We start from the raw sequence: 18,242 nt of genomic DNA, 5'->3' as shown, positions 1-18,242 counted from the left end.
TCATTGATGCCAAGGACGACCCTTCGCCAACAGGTACGAATGGCCGAGCAGACGAAAGAGCCCAAAAAAGGGTTCCGTCTTTAACTCGTGCTTTTGCAACACTCAGAGGTCGGAAATTTATTGCTCGTTTGTGTTTTGTTGGTGCCGAGCTCGGTAAAACGGATTACTGTGCGAGTGAGATGGGAGGCGTTTCAGGGAACTCCCCGTTTCATTTTGATCTTTGCTGCGTCATCAGTTTCGACAGCGACGTAAGGAAGCAAGTTCGTATTTTCCTTTAACTGATTCTTACGTTAAAGGATCTACTAGCGAAAAGGGGACCGTCTGCAATTACCCCTCCTTAGTTCAGTGGGTTTCGGAGATGGCCTGGAAAGACCTCGGCCGGAATCCCCCCCCCCACCCTTAGTATTAGAAGAACATCTATCAAGGCTTTCAAAACGAATGCGAGGCAGTCGGCCATACACAGGGCATAGCGGGGTTTTCCTTCCTAAAAAGCGAGGTTTTTAGCCTGCAAAATGTGACCGGAGGAAAGCAGACAACCTTCATCCGCTCTGCAGTGCAGAAGGGTTAATCGGAACATTCAGCTTCACAGAAGCGAGTTCTTTAGCCACGACAGGCTTTGAGCCTAAAAGGGAAAAAAATTAAACGAGCAACTGTGACGAAAACTGAGTCCTCCGGTTTGTCTATTTTGTTTCGAAAAACCAACCGGCCCAGCCAGCTCACCCTTCACCTGAAAATGCAGTCCGAGGTAAAAGGAATTCGAACCCGAGTTATTCTAAACGAAGCGTTAGGTTCAGATGCTGACGGTTGTCCTTCGGTCAGGTCAGTTGGCTTTACTGAATTGATATCGTCGAATTTGGGCGCCTCCCCCACCCACGTCCCTCACCAGGCTTCGAAGAGTGAGCGAAATGCACGTGCCACAGTCGCCTTCATCATGCAGAAGGATTTAATTCTAAAATGCGTTTAATTAATTAGGAGGAGGGAAGTCCTCATCCGCTCACGGCGTGCATTTCAGTAGGTCAAGGCGACTCTCACGAGAGGGAGGACTGTGCTGCTTTGGAAATGGAAAAAATCGTATTTTTATAACACTGGCGTTGGTGAAGGGCGATACAGTTGCATAATAATAATAATAATAAATAGTTATTATTATCATAACTGCATCGGAATGATGTGCGAAATTATCCAAAAAAGTGAAACGGGATCTGGTGATTAAAAGATTGGACGAAATTCTTTCCCGAAGCCGATTTAACTTAAGCAGCCAACGGATTCCTGAAAAAATGTATTTGCCGATGGAAACAAGCGAATTGTTGTTCGTTGTAATTCGTCGAAATTAACTTCTTTCCAAATTCCAGCACAGCGCAGTCGTTGCTGTATTGAAAGTGTTTTCTCTTTTAAACCGAAACAGATTCGAAGTTCTGAATTAAATGCGCGTCCTCGTTGCGAACGTGAACTCAGTTTTCGAAAATTGTTGGAGAAAATGAGTTTTACAGAAATTAAAATTTTGAACGACAGTTCAGGATGACGACTGAATGGGGTTATTGCGAATGAACTCTGAAAACACACCCTCGAGTTAAAATGAAAAAGGAGCGTGCGATGCTGCAGAAAAGTGACCTACTTCACGAGCCATTTCGTCTGGCGCGGTGAATTCCTTTTCGAGGATTTCTGCGGGTCAGAATCGTGAACTTCAATGCACTGACTTACTGACCTCACTAATGTGAGGCCACGAGAACCGCTACAAACGGATTCGGGTCAAGGCGTTGCGCGAATCGAGGATGTGCTCGAAATGTTAGAAAACTTTGTCGCGTAAGTTCGCTGCATCTCGTTTGAAATGCGACATCGCAGATTTGTCAGCATCACGCACGAAGCACCGTCTCCTTGACCCACACTGCGTTGCACCCCGTGCACTAGGGATGCCATCTCTCCCTCCATTCCAAGTGTGGTTCGCCCTCTTACTTCTCAAGAACCCCAAAGAAATCTTTGATCTTTGGCGCGGGGTGATCTGACAGCACGCTTTCTCTCGAGATTATAAAGCGAGAGTAAAGCCATTACTTATATGGGTTAGTGCGAGTTGTTTAGTCTCCATCCTTCTCTCTCTCCTGGCGCGTTGCCAGTTTCGTGTCAGGATTAAGTAAGAAGGAAAAAATCGCCGAAGGAAAGAAAGAAAGAGTCGATTGCGTAAAATGCGAGTTTGTTATTTGAAGCGACATCCTGTTGCAGCTGCAGTGCGGATACTCAAAGTTCTTACTTGCTTGTCCGTGTACGGTTATGTGCAATACACGGGATTAATCCGGCGTTCTTGCGTTACACCCCAGCCCTTAACAGCTTGTCAAATACCTGTGCAATGAATGAAAAATGGCGGACAACATATTCGTGTAATCTGTCGAATTTGAACTTTCATTTTCTGATATTTCCGGTCGTTTACGGTTCGAGTTTAAAACTTCTTTTAAAACAAAAATGAAAATTAAGTCGAGAAAATTTCCACGTCTTAATTTCCGCTAGTCTTACGAACTGCAGAGAAATTTGCGAAGATTAAACTGAACGTGTGACAAACCCCGCAGCCTGCGTCAAACGCGTTTGTTGTTAATAATGAAGAAAGCAACTGCTGTAAGTGATCCACGGAATATTTTAATTAAATCATCGGAAGGGTCGAAATTTAAGCCGTGATTGATTGGAAATCACAAACTTCGCTATGCAAAACGTGAGGAAGAAATGACTGAAGTATTCAATTGTATAGTACGAAATTATAATACTTTTTCAAAAAATGATATCTGCATTAAAAACTTATTTTGTAACCACGATTTAAAAAAAAAATGTCGGGAGAAGCGACGGATCTCGCAGTTCTTGAATGCTTGTAAAGAAACGCGCAGTTTCATTACATGGCGCATAATTCACATTCAAACTATTTCGCATTTTTATTCCGAATCAGGTTGCATTTCGGATGACCCCACAATTCTTTTAAAAACCAGATTTCAGTGTAATCATTTCTGAAACTTTCAAAATGGCAACCTTTTTGTAATTAGGGCGGCGTTAGTGAAGGCCGCTTCTGCAGTGTTTGAATGCCAGAGGATCACGTGACGCTTTTAAAATGAAATAAACATAAAATCGAATTTTATGTGAAGTCATCGAAAAGAATTGTCGGAGTTTAAAAACAACAGTTTGGCACTTTTTTGTACTCTGCTGGTATATTTTTCTGTCTTTCTCTGCTACTAACGTGCAGTCTCTTATTAAGACACAATAACAAGGAGGGTCGTTGAGGAAGTTCCTTTTTAGCAGTTTGAAATAAGACTTCTGCGTAGAAAGCCATTTAAAAGAATAAAAGTCACAAAAATATCGCAAAAATCATATTTTAATTGACATCCGTTTCCTCTTTTGCTGTAACGAAGTACTGCGCGTTTGAACTTGTGACGGAGAAAAAACGCGTTTGTTTACATTAATACAAAAATGCAATCGCCATCCGGGGATTTTTTTTTCTTTTAATTAAAAAATTGGTTCCAATCATTAAAATCTTTTATTGTGAAACTTGTTCTTCTGATAAAGAAATTTAGGAATTATGCAGAAGCACTTTAAAAAAGATGTGAATGGCTAAGGAAGATTTCGAAATATTTCTCAAGTTGAATGGCTTGCAAAATCAAGTGAAGGAAGAAGATGAAAACTGAAAGGAGGGTTCGCAGCTTGTTTAGGAATATCGGACCGCCAGGGTTTCGTACACCACAAAGGAGCCTCTAATTACTCGGTATGAATTAAGGGGAGAGAGAGAGAGATCAATTTGCAGATGGGTGGCGGATAAACAAATTTCAGAATAGTTTGAATGCAACACGAAATGGCGTTTAAAGATCATTTCGCTTTGAGGTCGGCGCACGACTCGACTTAAAATTACATCTCCAGACGGAGAAAGAAGTCCGTCTGGCAGAGTCCCAACCAGAAATACTCGAAAAGCTGGACAATAATTGCACGTGCGATATTAATGAAGCCCAGTGCTCGAAGCGGCTGCTCATTTGCATACGCGCTTCCCATCAACTATTGAGGTCAGTAAGTGGACACGAGCAATTCGCGTAAACAGTCATGCGATTTATGAACGCAACGACGACAAGATAATAATAATTTGTTCGATTAACGGCATACCCTTTAAAATCCACGGGACACGAACATAATAACCAACTCGAGAGATGAAACTTTGCTAACGTCGAAGTGATGAAGGGGAAAAAAACGATGGAATCGAAATACGTCGCAGTGAATGGAACTTCGCCCGATTACTGATTGTCGCCTTTATCAAGTTCGAGACATGAGTAATTGGACGGTGTTCGTGTAAATACGGTGTATGACGTTATACGTTTGTTGAGGTCGCCCTCAAAGATAAGATACAAGTTTTTAAACAAATTCATGAGATCACTTCTCCGATGCTTTCGACTGCGCTGTTTAAACGCAGAAATGGGGGAAACGAAACTGCAGAGAAAGGGCAGTCGAGCGCTATTAAAAATGACTGACGCAGATCGTCCTTTCGTTGCCATGGCGAAATCAATGGGTGCACCACAGAAACCCGCATTGAGCAACCACAAACAGATAACAGAGAGCCAATAAATAAATAAGCAAAATCGCCAGCCAGAGAATTACGGAGAGGATTTTTTTTTTTTTTTGCGCAATGCGGACGAGCAATTAACGAAATGAAATTAAAGGAGTTCTGGCAAGTCCCTCCCGCATCTAAATGCAGTCATTGCTAAGCTCGGAGCAGCACGTACCTGACATTGGCAGTGACATAACATCCGGCGCCTGCGGTTTCGAGGCGTAAACGCGTGTGAGTCACTTGCGTTTTGTCATGGTGACCCTGAGTAAGAAACTGCGTGATTTCTTGGCCGCTACTTTCAAGGTCGCTACCAGTCGACAATATCAATTCTTTTTAAGGGCAATTCCGAGAGCAGTTCTGCGTGTTTCTTCCTACGGTCTTCGGCGGATCCGAAAAAATGAAATGATCGGGAAAGATCCGACAATCACCCCAAAGTTCCCATAACTCTTCGCAGCAGTTGAACCGTTTCTGGCTTCAGATTGAATGCGCGTAGGCCACTTAACGTAGATGGTTTATTTATAGTCCTTGGACGGGCAATTCGCCTTTAATTTGGACCCAAACAGTCAGAGAATTCGCAGAATTTCAGCAGGAATCCAAAACATGAAATCTTAATTTTTCAACCAAATCCATTATTTGCATTCGAAATGGCAGACAGGATTGGGTGGAAGTAGATGTCCCGTGCAACAAGCCATGGCCAACGTGTAATTATGTTTGTTAACTGCGTGCATTCTCTGGCAAGTTTGCCTGATTTTGCGGAAGCGGAAACCCACCTTCCCACCTGCCGAGACCTTCGCTCGAAAAGCCACTTCAAAGGTTCCTACAGAACAATGCGGTTCTGCTGCGTTGGTTGTTCGTGCTACACGGGATGGAAACGTTGGTTTTTCCATCCGAAGGACGATGTAGCGATCTCTCTCCCACTGCGCTCCTGTCGAATGGAGCGTAACTAACGGCTGTCTTCGCATCTAAAAAAATATATAAAAAAAAAAGCACTTAAACAAGAACGGAATAAAACGCGATGAACAACCGATGGAGATATTTGAAACAGCAAACAGCTTTGGCGAACTCTAATGCACGACTTGACGAACAGCTAATAAACCACGTAAGAAACGAAGGACCACCTCCTCGTCCTCGCCATCATTATTTACAAATGTCCGCTCCATCTTCCGAACATGACTAACACGGTGTTGCATTTCATTTTCCAGCGTGGGGTCGACGACCTAAAGTTGAAAACTGCCACTTGGATTTTCTATTAATCATCGGGGTCAGATTGTCCCCGGCAAGGAGAGAAGCTGAAAGCCATTACGACAGAATTAAGAGGAGTTATTCGCATTATGTTGACGGCGTCACTTCTTGTGAGAAAATGCTTTTTCACTTCTTAATTGTGAAACTTTTGAACGGATGAGTTCGTCCGGAAATGAAACCGCACCTGCCCCACTGGCATCGTGCAGTCGCTATCCGGGTTCATTGTGATTTTTTAAGTATTTGGCAGTCCCCGCGTTTCTTTGTCTTTGCACATGCGCAGTCTACAGCCATTCTCAACACTGTTACGATAAAAAAAATATGAATAAATAAATGATCCTGCTTTATGTTGGAAATTATTTAACGAACATTTTTTTCTTTCAGAAAATCTTTGGACTTCAAAACTACCGTTTCAAAGCATCGAACTCGTTGTGCGCGACGTGCAGTACAAAACCGAAGACTTTTCCAAAACGGAAATCCTGTCAATCGCTTGCCAGCCTGTTGGGCCGGTGGTCAGAGGGGCATCCGCTCTCCCAAACAGACCGTAAGTTACAATCCCGCCGTGGTGATGAACATTTTATGAATGTCATCAGGCGGGAGATGAATTTCCACAAGTGGCGCGAGACCATCACCCTCTCCAGCAACTTCACTTTAAACCTTTAATGACGAAAAGGGATTTTTTTTTAATCGTGAATTTCAATGATGATTTCCTACAGTGAATTCCGGAGATCTTCTCGTCGGTGTTTCTCTTTTCGGAGTTGACTCATGTTAGAGGAATGACAGAGCGAAGGATTGTCAAGGCAGCAAACGGCAGGGCGCAGGAATGATCGCCTTTTTTTTTTTTTTTTTTTTAAGCCACAGCAGAGCGATGGTCTGGCAATGGGAGATGAAATCCACCTCCTACCTACCAAATTCGCCAACGCGCATGCCCACAGGGAGATTCGAACTCCCATAGTCCACTGGTGTGAGCGCCGAGAATCTTCATTCGACCGGCATAAAATTAAATAAAAAAACAAAGCAAAACAAATTTTTACAGAATGCAACGTGACCCTTTTTATGGTTGTTTTAAGGTTTCAACGGTTCCGCAGGCCAGCAGCTAAATACGATGAGGGAATGAACTTGACAGTAACGAATCAGGAGGATTCCCGATCGGCTGCTGCTAAACCCTGCCGCCACTTAACTTGGCCAGTTCGCGTCAGAGGGAGTCCAAGTACGGTGTTATAAGGAGGGGGGATGTCGAGAGCATGCGTGAATATGAGACTGGGTTCCTTCTGTGAGAGAGGAGTGTGTTTTGCGTGTCCCTCACTTCCCATTACATGCCCCTATTCTTTTCTCCTCCTCCCCAAATGCAATGAAGAACTTAATGAAACATACTTTTCATGGGGATCACAAAACATCCCCATAAAAAAGGATCAAAAACAAAACAACAAAAATCTAACGAAAGAAATGAAAAAAGCCAAACAATAAAATCCAACTTACATTAATAATTCTTCAAAAAAAAAGTTTCCGCTTTAGGGAAATCCACGGCTTCGACAGCAATGTAAATGATGCGCACCATTAGCACGTGCAGTCATCCAACCCAGACTCATTATTCCTAACTGAACCACAGACCTCAATAACCGCTGTTCATCTCAACCGCCCGACCTACACCATAGTACACAGTTCCTTTCGCCACAAAAGAACCCCCCCCCTGCCCCAGTTTGATCTGCATTGACTCAAAACTTTCCAAGAAAACCACGTAAACACAAAAAATGTCTTCACCGCTCACCAAATTACTTTTGACGGTCTCTTACATTCTTATTTTCTGCATTCGAAATACTCCAATAGTGAGGTCATCTTCCTTAGAAATTTCAATGTCCATCCACAAACCATACTGGCTTCCTCTTCTAGTTCCAATGATGAAGAAGACAAGGATACACCGAATATTCGCCATGAGCTAATTCAGATAGTCTGCCTACGTAACAGACAACCTACTATTCTGTTAACGTTGACCGCTTTTTAACAAGCTCCCGTTCGAATACACCGACGAAGTACTGTTATCAGCCAGGCTGATAACAGTATACTCTCTCTCTCTCTCTCTCTCTCATTTGGCGAACAATGAAGTGCCCAATCATCAGAAGCCTCGAGACCCTTCGTAACAAATGCCTTAAATTCGAATTTCCTTGCCAAACTTCCATGAGGCGAAGGCAACATTTCAAACTTCTGTGCCATCAAACTCGGTGCTGTCTCATCTCGCGCAAGAAATGTCACCAGTTTCCCTAACTTCGATAATATCCAGATATCTAAACGTGATCAACTCCTTTCTTGGGCTGATCCACCCCTCCAGCCTTTCCTGGGACAAACACATCTTCGCCATAACTCCTGCAGTTGTCAAAATGCTTTTCCTCTCGAGGCGTACTTCTCCCCTATACAACAGTTGATGCTGTACAATCCCAAATCCGTGAAACGGTGCTTGCTCGCTCATCTGGGATGGTGCACCCGAATCATCTTTAAGATGGCTTGATGCTATTCAACAAGGGCAATCACTTTAACTGATGACCCCTCCTCGCATAGATTCACTCCAACCTCTCTCTCTCACACACGCTCAGTTTCTTCCTTATGCTGTTCAAAAGTGCTGTCATGGTAACCCTCTGCTTTTAATGCGAGTTTACAGTTCTTTACAACAGCCTCATTTAGTCTTCCCCAAAAGACTTTCCCAAAAGCTGCTCAAAAAATTCGTGTTCTTACATTCCTATTTTGTTCTTACCCTCGTGGCGCTGATGTGCTTTAGATCTTGCGAACTTTAGTGCGTGGGTCAAAACTTGTAAAAAATGCGACCCAGTGAGACGCTCTTCTGAAAATCTCCAGAGAAGATTGCAACTGAAATCTGGAAAGATGTCTGAAGCATCGTTAGGACTAGTAAAAAGATGATTAGAAAGGATGGTTCAAAAAGAAAGAATCACCGGGTCGAGGCAAGGATTCCTCTTTTCCCTGTATCAAAAATCTGCTGAATTCGTGTCCAAACCTCACAAGAACCACGAAACGCCCCTGAAAATTCTATGACGCCATCAGTTTGATTTTATCGCATAAGAAAAAGATGTGCGAGTCCCTTTACTTCTGTTTTCTTAGAAATTCTTGATTCACTTAATGAAAAAATTAAAGTTATCGTTGGTTTCGCCAGTAACATTTTGCGAAAAGGATCAAAACTCGCATTTAAAGTGGGTGGAACGGCGGTAGACACGCAGAACACAACTCGCATCATAACTCTCCGTCCGCGAAAACTTCCAGTACCCTTCAGCTACCTCAGCGGTCATTGGCTTCCCTTCACAGACCTCCCTTTGAACCACTCGCTTTGCATTTTCTTGGAAATCTGCCTACTCGCGCTCAGCAAGGGAAAAGAAAAGACAAGACAGGGCTGTCAACAGCGTAACCAGCACACTTTCAGGATCTAAACTGTTCTTTTAACAGTTGAAGAGTTGAATGTTGTTTTATGTTTCTTTGGCATCGGAAAAATTTGTCTTGTCTCTGAGCACAAGAAGAGAAAAAGGATCAAATGCAATGAGTATTTATTGTCGACTGCACCACTTACGAACTCCTTAGAGCATATTTCCAGGTGCACAGAAATGTGAAAAAAAATTATAATCCAAGCGAGTTTGCACAGGCAAAAGAAATGACAAAATGTGCTTCATTTTGTCCAAAAATCGCATCGTATCTTGAGTTACTTTCCGAGAGGGAAAAAACAAAACTAAAATAAAACTACTTCGCTTTATGTCTTGCACAGGACGTCAAACACTAGAAAACTTCAATGGACTCAGCTTCGAAAGAAGAGAGAGAGCGAAAGAAAGACTTTTTGTCTATCCAGAAAAACAAAAAGGTATTTTATGAATTCAGAAACGAAGAGATTGCCCTGAAGTAAGAGGGAGGAGAGCTGCTCGTGCTCGCAAGTTACTGGAGAACATACAATTTGCAAACTTCGTGAAACTCAATCAGTCGTTTAAGATTTTTAAACATTTATCCCGAAGACACGATTAGGAAATGTGAAGACGCTTAATAGGATCCAAAAGAAAGAAGAAATCTGTTACCTTTGGAGGGTTGAGTTCTAACTGGTTAAGAAGGAAGCAGCACACTACGACGCCATTTTTACTCGAATGAAGCACGCACAAAACGCGGGGATGTTAAACGTGGAGAATCGGGTTCTTCTCCTCGGAAGAGCAAACGTGGAACTGTTTCAAGTCGCTTCGGACCCACCAAGAAAACAGGGTGTTTGTTGTTTGACGTCAGATTATGAACCCATCATCCGCCTGAAGACAAACATCGTTGACTGCAGCGGGATTCGAACCCGTGATCAGTCATCTGACAGAAAAAGCATTGCCCACTCGGTCAACCAATTGAATTAGCAGCAGTCAAGAAGCGTCGTCATTGCGGTTGTTCGGAAATAAGCCAAAAGCAACCGAGCTACGTGTTTATGTTTATGTGTGGCCACGTGACCTTAAGAACAACAAAACCATCCACCAAACATTGAGTGATGGCAAATGAATCACTTTGTGGGAAGCAAAAAAATCTTTCTTTCAGTTCCTCCTGCACGCAATGACCCTTTTTAAAACTGTACAAGGGTTGACAGCAGTAATGCGACGAACAAAAACAGGAAGCATTTAAAAAAGGAGTCTGCTACGGCTAGATGAACGAAGACGGGACCAAGAAAACTTTGCTTAGGATTTAGTCAAAGCTAAGTCGTTTGCATTTAGAAGGAAGTAGGTGAAGCACAACAACCCTGAGCTCCACCAACCTTGTTATGCTTTGGAGGGGGGGGGGGGGGAGGATCCAGTACACGAGAGGTTAATCAACGTATAATTCATTAGACCATTTATTCTTAAACTTCAGATATCTGCGTACCCCTTCTTAAATTTTCATTACTACCAAGTACCCCCTAATTAATTAATTTTAAAAAAAATTAATTCATTAATTAAAAATTAAATTAATTTTAAAAATTAATTAATTGAAGTTAATAAATTAAATTAAAAAATTAATTAATTGAAGTTAATAAATTAATTTAAAATATTAATTAAAATTAAATATCAATTTTATTTGAATTTATATGTTCATGTAAAAAAAATATGATATATTTATAAATTTTGGTTCTCTAGAGATGTCAGACGACACACTCTGATCAAATTCATTTGATCCAGATGCAATAGCAACGTTTTCTTGTTGCTTATTTGTTTGCTATATTGCTCTCTTTTGGGGGTTTTATAAATCTAATCTTTAACCAATGATCCATACGTAAGAATTTGAAAGCTAAAAAAATACTGTATTTACTCGAATATAACTCTAATTTTTTTCCCAAAATTAAAAAATCGTGTTGCGAGATACGTGCGGGAATTTTCGGAAACTAAAGTTTTCAGAAAAAAAAAATGAAAATGATGCGACTTACCAAGAAGCTCCTACTCGCTATCGCTACTTTTGGCATCGAGAACAGTTTCTTTGTGTGCATCGTCAAAGTCATCTATCCAAATAGGGTCATCTTATTTCCCATTATTTCAAGCAAAAATTACCAGTCATTTACAAGACTTGAGATACGGAGAGCAGCGAAGAACTGCATATGATTGGTGCGGTATTAACAAAAGATCGCGCGAACCGAAGACAAATTAGCATTTCAACAGTTGAGTTGAAATGCTAATTCCCTTCAACCGAATTCCATAATATCTGAAACACATTCACTAAATATTTCTTAGTTTTAACACGTTAACGACGGGGATGGTGTCAAGCAAAACCCTATTTTCCACTGGCAACATATGGTTTGGTCTATACAGAAGTTTCTGTTGGAGAGGGGATGTGATTCATTCGTTAGTGCTGCCGTTTTATCTCGGTTGTCTCTAATTGCACTGTTTGTTGAAAAATATAATGACTCCTTTAATTATGCATAGCCGAAAATTGCCACGTACCCCCAACGACCTTTCGCGTACCCCAGGGATACGTGTACCACACTTCGAGAAACACTGCATTAGACCGTGGATGGATCGGGTGATGAGTTTACTAGCATTGGATTTGAAAAACTAAAGATTCCATGCTTTAAGAAAACCCACAAGTGGGAAGACTTGCAAACAGCAGCAGCAGAAGAAATAAATTAATAGAAATTTTTTTCTGTGAGTTTGAAGTTGGACTGTGCACTGATTAAAAAGTTGCTGACGTGATTTAACATTAACATCTCTCTCTCTCTCTCTCTTCAGCATATGAAGAAAGAGGGGGGGGGGGAGAATCGGATGTTAGAGCGTTCCCTCGAGTGTTTTCCAAAAGTAAAACTGGGAGAAAATATGCGTTTCTCATGAGAAAGGATTCAGTTTACAAGCACCAAAATTAAAGCACTTGGAAAATTATGCGTAGACAGGACTGGAAAAATGACAATCTGGAAATTTTCCTGATTTATATAGCACAAGGTTTGTTCGATGAAAGAGAGGAGTGCGGGGGGGTCATTAGTAAAACTCTGTACTGGATTTGCAATCAACTACGGAAGGTTGTTGAAATACAGAATGAAGCGAGCGAAAGAACAGAACATTGTGGAACGCCATCGGCATTCGCAATGTTTGAGGATCCACAGTCCATCCGCTATCACACGTGATGTGCGTTTAGAGAGAAAGATGGCATCCAAGTTGCAGAAATCAGAAGATAAACGTGCCAGACTCAATCTTGGATCGGGTTTGCCCTTTGGGATGTCGAATGCAACCAGCTGAAGTTCCTCGATATTTTCTATGGCACTGGTCCTTAGGGGAAGGAAGGTCCCTTGTCGTTAATTGGTGACAGAATCCATTTGGCGAGGGTTCGTTAGTCGAGATGCTTCGTGGAATTAAGTTGCTGATGGCTTTCTGCATTGCTAATCCTTCCTTCTAAAGGAAGGACTGCAGTGAGAATTGAACAGTACTTAGATGGCGAAAATTTGTCGCTCTACGTTGGAATTGGACGAACGTCACCAGTGAGAAAGAGATTTTGAGTGGTTAGTGGTTAAACGTGCTGAGAGTTTTGTTACATTTCTGGTAGGCTTGTGGACACTAGTGCATGATTCGTTAGCGACGCAAGCGTCTCGGAATCAAAGCGACCGTTGAAAACGAAACCCAAATTTGCTCACATCTCAAATTTCCAAGAAACATGACCTCATGACCTCACTATTTGAAAAGTTCAGAATGGCGTTGGTGGTATCAGAAGAGCGACAAATGACTGATGGAATGAATGTCCATCCCTGATCGACAGTTGTGGATACATGACGACAGAATTAGTTCGGAGCGTAAATTGAGGTTCTCTAAAGAAATCTACCCAAATATGAAGACAGCTGGCAGAACGACATTGAGAAATGACTGCCGACAATCATGAACATCACTGCGACACCATCCCTCTCACAAAAAAGTGCACCCAAAACTGTTGCTTGATTTAAGAAAATGTCTGGTCAAATTGCAATTTTATTTTTTGCACTTTTGACCCTGAAAATGGTCCCATTGATACGAAATTGAGAGGAATACGCGTTGCAGCAGCCCTACGAGCAGATAGAGGCAAAAAATAATATAACGAAGATGGAGAGAGAGAGAGAGAGAGAGAGAGAGAGAGTTGAAAAACAAATATCGGGGACAAGTTGGATAACTTGTCCAAGATGAATAATTAAATTAAGTAAATGCAAGTTGTAGAAGTTAACGGAGGAGACGGTGGTGTCTTTAGAAGCAGCGAGCAATAACGACGCATTCCTAGCGAAAAAATAAAACCGTAAAAGATAGCAAAAGGGCCCCGCAGAGTGAAAATTGTTCACAGTAAGGCGACGCAAAAGGTGCGATGAGTTCAAAGGAGCAGTTTTGAGTGTTTGAACCCCGCCGTAGGCACGGATGTTTGAGAGTGTCTTTATGGGATAAGCGTTTTTCGTAGCCTAATGAGAGATCACCCCTTCGTGTTGGAGGCCTGAAGTGGCTTGAAAAAATTTCCACGTTCGGTCTCCAGAGGGCACGGTTTCTGGCTTATTTAACTCTTGGCCCAACGACGTTGTAAACCTGCAGCAAGCGAAATTCGCCACTCCCACGAAAAACCAGACGACTGCTTCCACCGAAACGCAAATGGCAGCGCAATTCCCTCGTCATCAATTATGTGTTGGAGCTTCGCTACGTTAATCCGCTTGGCGATTTTAAACATTCACTTCTTGATCTGCGAGGGACGTGGCCTGTAAAGGACAAATTCATTTGCGAATAAAATCATCTCCTAATTCCGAGTGGATGATGCTCGTTCGATGTTTACTGCTTACGAGAATCGCATCAGCGAGTAGATGAAAGCCCTCATTTATTTACTCCGGAGTAGCCATTTGGGAAATGTTTTTACGTGGAAACATCTATAAATGTGATTTATAGATGTTTCGTTTCGTGACATGCAACACCCACAAGGTCACAGCGGGAAGGCTTAATTTCAGACATTAAAAATGAAAGGAACCCTGGTTGACTCAACGTGTGTCTGTCTGTTATTAGCACATCAATACGTAAATATCAGAATCAGCATTTGTTTGTATCGAAGTGCGTTTTATTATTTATTTCACTGCAGCGCTTATTTTTTACTTTGGAATAAAAATTTAAAGTACTTCACTAGTTTAGCTAAACTATAAAAAAGCAAAATAACTTCATCGGTGTTGGATACGAATCGGTGAAACCACGTGACAATCCTTCGGAAGCCAAACAGGTTTTTAATGTCCCATATTGTACAACGGGCACACAGCTTCAGTGCACCAGCTGTCGTCACCATGCTACGCGCTTACTGTTCTGAAATGGTTTACTTTTAAAGCGTTTTGTTCTCACTTCGTTTCATTCTGATACTCTCTCTCTCTTCGTTAATAATGGCGCTCGAGTTTGCATTGTGACCTCGAGTTTGGGGTTATATTTGGGCGTCACAATTGCAGATTTGCACTTACGAAACTGATGTCGAAATCGTAATGGAGTTTGGCATACGCCTTTCGAGGGGAGGTTTTTTTGTTTGTTTGTGGTGTTGTGTGTCTTCTGTGAAATGCATTAAGCGTCGCTTCGTGATTTCTTCGGATGTGTTCACAGCTTAAAGTAATTCTACGCTGCAATAAGCAAAAACTACAGAAAAACCGCACGAGCACATTTTTTCTCCCCTTTGACCTAATAACTGAACTGAGCTGGGCCAGCACATGCAGGCCTCAGAACGCATTGATCGCCCTCGTTAATGAACAGCTGGGGCTGCTCGCGAAACACGAGACACATCATCGCAATGAATTAGCAAAAACGAAGCTCGAAGATGCAAATCTTAAAACTGAATGCAAAGAAATCGTTAAAAGTGCGTCTCTTACGTGAGAAGGCGATCGCCAGGACATCACTTGATTCAATGCAGGCCGAAATCTTTCTGCAACAAGAAGCGCTCCCAGCGACCATCCACACGGAAAGTTTCTTCTTAGGTCACAGTAACGTTGCGAACGTGTCCACGTACATTTGTCGATGTGCACTTCAGGCTCGCTTCTCTCGTTCACGGCGACGCACGCAATCACTTCTAGAAATCCTTAAGAATAATAAATTAAGTGGGACGATAAACCGGGACAAAAGCAGCGCAGAAAACCGTCCCGGAAACGAACTGTTTTCGCTGACTAATTTCTTCTTCTGCGACTGTCACAATAAAACATCCTAGAAACAAACGTTTCCTGTGACGTCACAAATTCTAATAATTCCGCAATTTTCCTACTTCCTCTTGATTCATTTCACTCGTCTGCTCTCATTAAACGTCCCCAATGGCGACGGAACATTTTCATGCAAATAAGGATATCGTTAAAAGCGCATCCGACGTGCAACGAGGCCTTTACGCAAGCATTTCATTTGCTATTCCACCCTATAAAGCGTCCATAGGCCCTTCGGGGAACGCTGTTTTTTTTTTCTACTAATATCGAAATGTTGCATCCTTCTTTTGATGGCAGCAACAACAGGTTGCTGCTGTTAAGTTTAGCCCGCCCTTCACAAGTCAAAATAAGATTTCCGTTCACTGCGTTGTTATATCGTGTCGAATCAACACTCATGACTCGACTGACCTTCGCGTTTCTCCTTTTATGTGCATGGTTTAGTAAAGCACCTGCTCGCTCCTGTTAAAAGAAGAGAAAAAAAAACTGGTTTTGTAGCGTTTAATTTAGTTGAAGATTTTGGAGGTGCAATTTGTGAGTGCAAAGTGGAAAACGAAAAAAAAATGAACTCCTTTGAATATTTTAAGTAATGTTTTAGCTGCTTGCGAAAACTGGAACAAATCGCCAACGAGGGAAAAAATAAACGCCAAAATGAAAAAAAAAAAAAAAATCGTATGAAAGGGTTCCTGAAAACGGAGACTATTTTCCTTCGCACCACTTTGCTAAGAACACGCGGTGACCTGTCAACGGCAGTGGTTTGCGCACTGCTAGCCTCATTATCCTCGCTGAACTGGGACAAACAAGGAGCTGCAAATCGGATTGAGAACCAATTTTGAACTTCGGAAAATCATTCAATTGTTTGTACGCAACGCGAACACTAATTTCAAAATCCTCTGCTTTACATCACGTGTTTTTGTGCTTTGATTTCAATTCTACGTTTACTTCGTTATTATACTCGCTTCGTCCACGAAATTCTTTCGCATCTTTTAATGCTCCTTTGGAAACTAATTTACAGAAAATTTGATTTTTTATAATTAAGTGCCATCCTTCAAATGATTTCGTACTGTCTCCATAGCAACGGAAATACTTTCAAAACAGAATTTCCGGTTGCGAACTTAATAAAATGCTGTTCTACTGGTGGTTTGTTGGATTGCGATTTTTCCGGAACAGTACGGCAGGCTGTTCGCTTGTTTATTTTATTTTTTCTTCTGCAATTCATGGCCGCTGGCTAGGGAAGTGGGACATCACAGTTATACAGGGGAGTTCCCAGTGAAGGCCAACCACAACAGCATCGCCCAAAGACTCGGAGATTGGTCAGCTGGTTCCTACACGGTCACTATTGTGCGAGTTTAAGGTTGACCTTTGTGTGCGCTGAACTGGGCCCTCTGTTTAAGCTCTTTTCGGGAAAACAATGCGGAATCGCATTTCCAACTTCGAAGGCGTTTGCTGTTTGATGGGAGAACATTCAAAGTTCGCTTTTATGGCGTCATTAATGCCGTTTTATTTTTACGGTAATGACGGGGTGAAGAGAGGAATGAAGTGACGCACCGGTGCTGTTAATACAGACGTAGTTAGTTACAGGAAATTTATTATCATAATGGATTTGGCCCTCGCGCTTTTGTTACGTTGAAAAACGAGAAATATTAACCTCAGGTCGGTCCTACCTTTCGATAATTAATTTCTGTTGTGTGCGATTATTTCCCACGTGAAACTGCTTCATGCGCAGCGCAGCCAGACAATAACAAAGCTGCAGCGAAGAAGACGGGACACAAAAAGCAGCTTCGAGGACAACCAGAATTATCCCGAACTTAAAAGTGGGATTTACTTGGCACTGCAGTGGGCAAAGGGGTCTTTCTGTAACTCGGGGATCAAAGTCCTGGTGAAACACACAGATAAGCAAGAGTGAAAGCTTGCGGCGATAAGAGGAAGGACGACCAACACCCTTGTCGGCGTGTGATGGAGAAAGAACCCTTTGGAGAGCTTCGTGAGAATGAAGGGAATAACGAAAAGAACAACCAGAATTATCTTTGAACGCATTCCCACGCGATCTTTGAACTAAGCAGTCATCGAAATTATAAACGAACTATTCTCAATTATCACCTCGTCATTCCGTCCTCCGCGGGATCTCTTACAGGTCGCGCGTCTAATAGCACAGTCGGTTAGAGTGGAACTTTAACTGCGGGTGTTATCGCTTGTGGCGCGGATAAACACTTGGGGGGGGGGTGTCCAACAAGAGGATCCTGCTCATCGAGAACAGCTCCTGTTCCGCACGCCATCAAATGGGCTGATTTCGGTTCTGTTCGATGTTCGCTTAACGTTTCTTGATTCGTCATGCGGGTGTTTGATTTATCGCAGAATGACTCACGAGCAGGAAATGCCCGCGTGCTCTATCAGCAACGCCGGTTTCGCTCGTGGCAACAAACACCTGCTAATTTATAAGATCTCCAACTATTACGGTTGTTATTACTAACACTATTACAGAGGCTTCTTAATGCCGTCTTAAGAATTCCTGCCAGAAACTTCTCTCCTTATGCATCCCCTCCTCTCTTAAACCTTCGTCCAGCAAGCGGCGTATTTCTTTTCTCTTTCTTTCTATTTCTTTCCCCTATTCTCAGTAACCCCCCCCCTGATTTTTCTAATTAGAAAAGTCCAGCAATAACCGAGCGGCTGTTATTAACCCGAGGATCTATCACCGCTTTCCGACTGTCGACAGGACCGCGAAGAGCCGTTTCTCACGTGCATAAAAAACTCGCGAATTCGAAGGATCAGTAAGAGAAAGTTCGTCTCCCCACACTCAACAAACACCGATAGAGTGAGCACGACGCT

General features: G+C 42.3%; 1 protein-coding gene across 4 annotated transcripts in view; it reads right to left on the bottom strand.

Moving 5' to 3' along the window:
* LOC150096485 (uncharacterized) overlaps positions 1-18,242 on the bottom strand; it is a 67,212-nt gene that overhangs the window by 11,221 nt on the left and 37,749 nt on the right. The gene's annotated exons all lie outside the window — the stretch shown is intronic.

This window comes from Typopeltis vanoorti, chromosome 18 (genome assembly GCF_054136105.1).
Source record: "Typopeltis vanoorti isolate ZY-2024b chromosome 18, IOZ_Tvanoo_1.0, whole genome shotgun sequence".
Lineage (NCBI taxonomy): Eukaryota > Metazoa > Arthropoda > Arachnida > Uropygi > Thelyphonidae > Typopeltis > Typopeltis vanoorti.
The sequence above is the reverse complement of the archived record's forward strand: the minus strand, read 5'-3'. Positions and strand labels throughout refer to the sequence as shown.